This window comes from Pinus tabuliformis, chromosome 8 (assembly GCF_031772625.1).
Source record: "Pinus tabuliformis cultivar Carrire ecotype Pingquan chromosome 8, CPIR1, whole genome shotgun sequence".
Lineage (NCBI taxonomy): Eukaryota > Viridiplantae > Streptophyta > Pinopsida > Pinales > Pinaceae > Pinus > Pinus tabuliformis.
This window is the reverse complement of record NC_142294.1, coordinates 1,109,217,082-1,109,225,792: the sequence shown is the minus strand read 5'-3', so window position 1 is coordinate 1,109,225,792 and position 8,711 is coordinate 1,109,217,082.

The following is an 8,711-nucleotide window of genomic DNA, read 5'->3' as shown; positions in this document are numbered from 1 at the left end:
AATGTTTTGGATGGTTGATATTACATCATCATTTTTTGACGAGGAACAATTGGAGAGAGGGAATTTTTGGCCAGGGTGTGTATCTTTTGTAAGCGAAGGCCAGAGACCGCAGAACACTTGTTCCTGCATGTTCCAACTCGAAGGTGGATTGGGAAGGGGTACTTGCTTAACTCTTTCAACATAAAAGTATGTTTTCTGGCTCATTCTATGTTGGGATGAACCAAATTCTAGCATAAAAAGAACAAAACTTTTCAATTCCAGCCTCTTTATTTATATGGTCAATATGGGAAGTCAATAATTTTTGTTATCTTCCAAGAAAATATTATTTGTGTTAGAACTATCATCATAAAATATGTCTCTTTCTTCAATGAAAAGGGACCGATAAAGGAGATGGTTAAAATAGACAGGTAAGGTTTAGAGACACCTGGGAAGGGTACCCTATTGGATTTTTTTGATGTAGCTAGTAGGCATCGAAAGTGTGGTTGTGGTGCTTTTTAGCATTAAACCTAGCACTTTCTTATCATTTATGGTGGGAAGGAGGTGAGGGGACCAACAACCAAGTGAGGTTGATAGGGTTATGGGGGCTTTTGAAAGAAAAACAAAGTGGATAGGGATGGTAAATATTAAGATATATGATGATGCAAAGGGGGTCATCGACTAGGTAAGAGAGCACAACAAATTCAAACCACCTATGTTAATAATTGGATGGATCACATTAGAGATTTGATTAAAATCATTTCAGAACATTAATTTGAAACACTCTACAGAGGAAAAATATGATTGCCGACCTCCTATCCAAGAGAGGGTTACGGTCCTTCCAAGTATGATCCACTGCGCCATCTTTGAAAATAGCGTTAGGATAAAGGTTGATAGTCTCATTTTTAATTAAGGTTTCTTATCAAGGAAAATACTATAACAATATTATGGATATACAAGGAACATGATTTGAAAACACAGATCACAGAGAGTGACAGGAAAGAGACCATATTTAGAGGAAACATTTTTTAATTTTGCAGGAGTTTAATGGCAGAGAAACTTTATTTCTTTTGGGGGAAACATCTTTTCTTTTAGTTGTGTTTCTATATATTTTATGTGACTAATCGAATCTGGTTTTTCATTTGTAAGAGGTTAATGTAATGTTTTAATCTGTATTATGGTACCTCCTTTTGTTAGAAGCATCGGTCGAGCCTCGGGAATTTTGGATTGTAGTAGGGATGGTATCATAGGTTATACTTCTGTGTGGTATGTTGATGGAAACAAAAACATGAATATGTAAACTTTCTCATCATTTATGAATGAGAGCATCATTATTTTTCTTCTGAAAAAATATGATAATTTTGGACCTGCGCAAAATTAGCACTCCGAGAGTGAGACTGGATGAGCATGTGTTGTGTCATTTGAAAGGTCCTTTTTATTTTAGGTGAGTTATGAAATTTTTTCTGAGAGTTACAATTTTCTAAATATAATAATTTTAGAGTTTCATTTTTAAATATATCTATTTTTGTGTGATAATTATAGATGCAAATATATTAATATATGAATTTTCTAGATATGTCCATTTTCCGTTGCTAAATATATCAATTTTAGTTTTATTATTTTGAATGAAAAATATGAAATAAGGTGAACAATTTTAGCATTAATTTTTTGAATGCAAATTGCAAATAAGGTGGTAGAGAGCAAGACTACATGAGCGACAACTGCATAAAACAACACACTTTCTATGACTATTTCTAAGCAATGATGTATTGTATTATCCAGGACACTCAGATTGGGAAACAAATTAATCGGTTGTGGAAGCACAATTCAAAGGAAATCTAGTCAATGCTGGAGAGGCTTATTAGTATTTTAAGTTTCAAAAACCTCTTGGTTTAACATTGGAACCAACATGGATAATCTAATATTGGATTCTAAGAAGCAGTTTTGCATCAGTGTAGTTATACTCATAGCAATGATTTTTGCTATTAGGAAGTGTAGTGTTTATGGCTTTGGTGCTTATTGCTTCGGTATAGTGTAGTGCAATATGGGTTGTTTCTTTTAAGGTCAAATGAAAAACCATAAGGAAGTCTTGAATGTTTTCACTCTTAGCAATTTTTTGTTTGCATCTTGATAGAATTGTAAAGGGTAACAATAGAATAGTTGAATTTCTCGGATTTGACCATCATAACCCCTATCTTGTTAGTTTTTATTGATATATGAAAACTATAATAAAAAACATTGAATTTTTATTTGCTTGTCAAAACTAAAGGGGCTATTTCCAAAAAGAACAACATCATGAATATAAAGGAGAATGGTGATGACATCAAATCCAAAGTATTCAAACACACCATGTTTCTTCTACACATGATTGATTTTCATAGATTTGATGATCACTACCTTTGTTTTATCAAGGCTTATAGACATAGGTAAGATATCAACAAAAATCTTTGAGGTCAAGATTGGAGGGGCTACTTACAAGTATGATATCATCTAGGATGGTGATGATGATTACTCTTGAAAAAGTAGTGCCAACAAGCAATGTATATTAATGTGATACAAATAAGACAAATATAATGATTAATATTAAAAGTGCCAACAAGCAATGTATATTAATGTGATACAAATAAGACAAATATAAATAAAATAATTTTAATTAGTAACATATTATATATATATTGATTAATGATTTAAGAAGTTCCATGTACAGATATGTGTTATTATTATGAATTAAGTAAGTGGTATAGACTTCATGTTAAGTTCGTTGTTTAGGAATGGCACTTTTCCTTTAGGAATGTCGAGGAGGCTTATACAAATGTTGATTTGCATTCACCCAGTGATTTATCAGAATTTGGGAGGGAGTCATTTCGGCTCCACTCTCCCTCATGCTCTGCTCTCCTCCACAGTAGAAAAAAAGTCCACAGTAGAAAAAAGTGGATGGTCTTCAAATTGCAAATAGTGGATGGTCTTCAAATTGCAAATAGTTAATTAAATGAAAGAGATTTGAATTATTGCCCACTTCTAGGTTTATTCTCCACCAGTGCATGATTTGCAAAGCTTTAAATTATTATGATAAATTTTAGATCCTTTCTGGTTGTTTTATTACAACTTTAAATTTATTCTTAAACCGGCCCTCTCCCCTAGCTTTAGCTTCAAAACAGTTGGAATTTGCTTTTTACTTTTTCAAACTTGTTAAAAACGCCTCTAGACACTTCTAAGTCGCTGATCATAGTGATCTCTGACATGATTAGATTTTAACTGCTATCTAACCTGCTGGCAAAAAGCCATAATCACTTGTCATTTCACGTGTTGCAGTACTCCGTTGCTCAGCTGTATGAGTGCTTGACAAGACTGGAATCGATGCAACTCACAGTGAAGAACCTAAAGGTAATAATGCGTTTTTAGTCATTTAAAAAATGTACAGCTTCATGCAAGAATAATTAAACGTAGGGAATTCCCTAGTCTCTTATTTGTGTGTGCAATTCTATGGTCAGGACACTCAGATTGGGAGACAAGTTAATCGGTTGCGGAAACACGGTTCAAAGGAAATTTAGTCAATGGTGAAGAGGCTTAACAGGTATTTTAAGATGCAAAAACCCCACTCCACCCCTCTCTCTCTCTCTGGTGGACCTTCATTAATGTTGGAAGCATGGATAAATATGTAATTCTGAATTCCAACCAATCCCTTATGCACAAGCTGTGTAGTTATAGTTATACTCACAGCAACAACGTGTTTGTTATTAGTTGCATAATAGAAATTAATATAGAGCATTTATTTCAGCTAATACAAGTGATTTATATAGAGCATTTATTAATTTCACCCAACTTAGAGGCTTAAACTTGCTAACTGCTTCCCTACGGTAACTAACTTAGAGGCTTAAACGTGCTTACTGCTTCGCTATGGTGTACTGCAGTGCCTGGAAAAACATTGCTGATGCATGGGCCTAGACCACTGGTAATGTTGTCATCTCAGCTATCTTATTTTCCCCAGCACCTATCCAAGCTTGTCATCTGTTTTACTACTAGCCTTTTTGTACTTTATTGCGTTTCTCATATATATGCATCATTTTGTCTGTAGCAGGTTGTACCTCACTAGATTCTATTTCTATTTCACCTGCAAGTGTAAGTAATGGCAGAAATGGACTCCCTTCACCCCCACTTGATGAGTGGGAAGATGGCCTAAATGGACTCCCTACACCCCCACTTGATGAGTGGGCCTTTGCAAACCAGATGATTTCCATACAGAAATATCTCAGGTACTCTTTCTCAAATATATGTTTAGGGTTTGGTCTCTTCCTAAATGTGATTGAAGCTGAGATATAATGTGGTCATGAAAAATTGAACACTCAAATATCATTTAGTCTAGCCAAGGCTTCTTTCCATGAATTAGTAGAATTGCATACTATGAAAATGAAAATGTGAGTAACAACTTCTAACAATAAATACTTTCCTTCCTTAAAATAATGGCTCTTTCAATGCACATCAATAATCTAAAAGAACAAATCACAAAAACAGTAAAATTCAGCCACTTCTATTACAATGACCTATAACTAAACATCTCCACCTTCATCGATTTACGTGCATGCAAGACCTATAACTAAACATCTCCACCTTCATCGATTTACACGCAAGATAGATTATAGCATTATAAAGGACATGAATAAAAAATGGTGTAGCTCCTCCCTCTCCTCGATTTACTTGAGCATTCAAGGGTTATTCTATACTCACTCTCCGTTTTTCTTTTAAGCAATTGATGTGTGATTGTAGGTTCTTATTGGTATTCTATACTTCGATTATGACCTTCTTCTAAATCACTGTTTTTTTTCTTTGTATGTGCTTGTGTTTCAAAATAAAGTTATTCCAGGGCCGGGATGATGATGAGAGTAAGTTATTCTTGTCTCTTTTTTTTTTAATAATTTTTTTGGTTGTAATTAGGATTCTCTATGATATATACTTTGTTTTGTGTCTAAATAGAGGGCAATATAGAGACAAAAAATCATATAAAAGATTAATATTTTAATAATGATAATATTTCTATAACAACTAATATAATGGCTAATTTAACAATAATAATATTATAATATATAATAATCTTTTAATAATGATGATTAAAATCAACTTAATTTATTAATAATAATAATAATAAAAAATCTAAAAAATAAACAATCCAAATCAATCTTAAACTATAAACAAACATCAATTTTTTTATAAAAATAAACTAATACACATTAAAAACAATCCTATTAAAAAAACCATAAATGCCACATGTATCATAATAAGAAAAACCAACTCCACATTAGTTCCATTTGACTTTCAAAATTTATTTGTGTTAATAATGTTTTTTAAATAAAATTTATTTTAATTTAGTTTAATATTTCACTATTATCAATGTCATTATATTGATTTTAATTTCAGATAAAAAACAAATTTTAATTAAAAATTATTTAAGAATCTAAATAACTTTATAAAATTAATTAATTTAAAATAATTAAATAAAATATTATAAAGCTCAATTATTAGTTTTTTTCAAACATTTAATGAATTAATAATATGTCGTTAGCTTTTCTTTTTTAATAATGAAAACCATTTAGACAGACTCAGCCCGATAGAATTCATTGCTTTTAATGAAACGATCATACAATCATCGTTTCATTGCTTGTGATGAAACGATCATACAATCAATGATACGAATCGCATAGTTGTCAGGTCATATGTTCGGTGACACTGTCTTTTTACCGTGGAAGAAATTGGAGTCGTTTTCAAATATACAAATTTTATTTGAGAATTGGATAAAGTTATTAGGAAGAACAAGCTTCCGCACCTAACAATTTTAGCCCATTTTCTTTCTACTCATAAAATTATCTTTATTCATCCCAAAAGCACGTTTAAACCGTCGTTATTCATCCCAAAAGCCAGTTTCACTGCGGTGCTTGGACCGTATGAGTTTGTTTTGGCTCAGCGCGCCATTTTTATGAATCATACAGTTAGAAGCATATGGGTTGTTTCGGCTCAGCACACCATTTTCATGAATCATACACTTAGAAGCATATGGGTTTGTTTGTTGTCAGCACACCATTTTCATGAATCGTACAATTAGAAGCATATGGGTTTGTTTTGGGTCAGCACACCATTTTCATGAATCGTACACTTAGAAGCATATGGGTTTGTTTTGGGTCAGCACACCATTTTCATGAATCATACACTTAGAAGCATATGGGTTTGTTTGTTGTCAGCACACCATTTTCATGAATCGTACAATTAGAAGCATATGGGTTTGTTTTGGGTCAGCACACCATTTTCATGAATCGTACAATTAGAAGCATATGGGTTTGTTTTGGCTGAGCACACCACTTTCATGAATCATACAGTTAACTCACGCTTTTATTTATATAAAGTTGGAATGGTGTTTAGAAACATTCGAAGCTCTAGAGTGATGGGCTTTTCGTCGATTTGAGCTTTAGGAACATTTAAAGATGTGAAGGGATGGATTTGTCCTGGATTTGAGGACCTGAACAACAACTTAATTGTCAAAATTTCGAAAGATATTGTTGATCCATCAAACTTGTAAGAGATGCAATTGCATGGAAATAATGTTTTGGAATGGGTAGGATTGGAAAGAATAAGCCCATATGGTGACATCATCGTCGGTGGCTGAATAAGCCCATATGGTGAAACCGCAGGTGTGCAAAGAACTGTGATGCTGAGAAGCCGCTGACCTTGTGCAAAGAATTGTGATGCTAGAGAAAGTAACCAACCAGCCTATGTGTTGGCTTCATTTCCATTTCCATTTCCATTTCCATTTTCATTTTATAGTTTTTGGTTGATACCGAACTCTTCATAGCTCAGAGATTAAGAGAACTCAGTTTTGTTTCCCTTCCTGGTCCATTTTGGGTCTCTTCATAGCTCAGAGATTAAGAGAACTCAGTTTTGTTTCCCTTCCTGGTCCATTTTGGGTCCATTACGTAGCCTGAGATTATGGAACATCATAAAAACTGAATATCAACTAACTTTTTAATTAAAAATTTGGTGCCACATTTATATCCATGTTTTCATATGTGTACTTCGCTTGAGATTCAATTAGAAACCATGGTTGGAATCCAATGTTTTACTTTTATGGTTTGGTTGAAAAGATGTACCATTATGGAAGTTAAAATGCTTGAAGTGTGCAATTTTAATAATGGTAATTTTTTTTTAAGAAATTGAATATATGTCTAGAAAAGATAAGATTTGAACCAATAACTTCATAGGAGGAAACACATTCTCTTAACCATTAGATCACTTCATAATTTTGATTGATTATTACATAGAGAACTTATTCTTTATATATAGGAAAATATATGTCAAAATCTAGCCACTACATAACATTGGCATAAATACAAAAGAGGGACTAAAGTATCTGGGTTGGGCCCAAACCCAAGGGTTTTAGCCCTCTAGAACTAGCTCAGATGCAACTCAATAACAAACTTCTCATTAGCAGAAATTAGTAGTCTCATACATCACCTGAAACTTAATAATAACAAGTTCAGGCATTGGGCTCAATAACTACTCCTAGTTTGAATCCTAGTGAGCCTTTCAACTCATTTATTTATATAAAAGGCTAGCTGATAGCATCTCCATTGAAAATAGGAGTGATCCCCTCCTTGATCTCAAAAATTGTGGATCTTTTTCTCCTTGAGCTTCTCATGCACTTGGAGTTACTTGGTTCTCAGTGAATTTTAGCTTGTGAGTGAGGATTTGGTTAGGAGTGATCCCCTCCTTGATCTCAAAAATTGTGGATCTTTTCCTCCTTGAGCTTCTCATGCACTTGGAGTTACTTGGTTCTGAGTGAATTTTAGCTTGTGAGTGAGGATTTGGTGATCTCAAGCTGATTCAGAGAGTTAAGGAGGTGGACAAGCCTCCCCAGATTCCCTCCTAGCTATCTCCATCAACCCCCTACATAGTAAATGCCTCAAAAATGCTTCTTTTCCCTACAATTTAATAGCATTAGGCCACATACTACGACAAACAACTTTTACTCTTCTTACTAAGCATATTATGACAAAAAATATGAATTAATGTGAGAAAAAGGATAGTTTTAAGGCTAGAGGATATCATAATGAACTTCAAGATATACCTATTGATGGGACTCATTAACAGCCACAACACCAATATCAACAACCACCACATAACCATGTTTACCTTTTGGACCACACATTGTTGTATCCTCATATGCTTCTTTTGAGTATTTTGGGCCTTGTTTACCACGATGGAGTTGTATATTAGTGCTCCTTTGATAATCTTCGAAAACACTAATGGAGCCTATTTATACTCTTTGGGCCTAAGCTTGGAAAGCCATCAGTAACAAGTACACAGGGCGCTCAATAGTTTCATGGTACACTAGTGCCACGACATAATTGTCAGTGGCTGAATAAACCGATATGGTGAAACCGAAGGTGTGCAAAGAACTGTGATGTTGAGAATCCGTGGGTGTGCAAAGAATTGTGATGCTGAGAAGCTATTGGTGTGCAAAAAATTGTGATGCTAGAGAAAGTAACCAACCCTCCTATGTGTTGGCCTCATTTCCATTTCCATTTTATAGTTTTTGGTTGATCTTGACCTCCTATAAAATTAAATTAGTTAGAACTCTTAATAGCTTAGAGATTAAGAGAACTTAGTTTTTTTGTCCTTATCTAGCCTGAGATTATGAAACATCATAAAAGTAGGGAACCTGAAAAGTCCTTTGATAGTTTGAATATTAA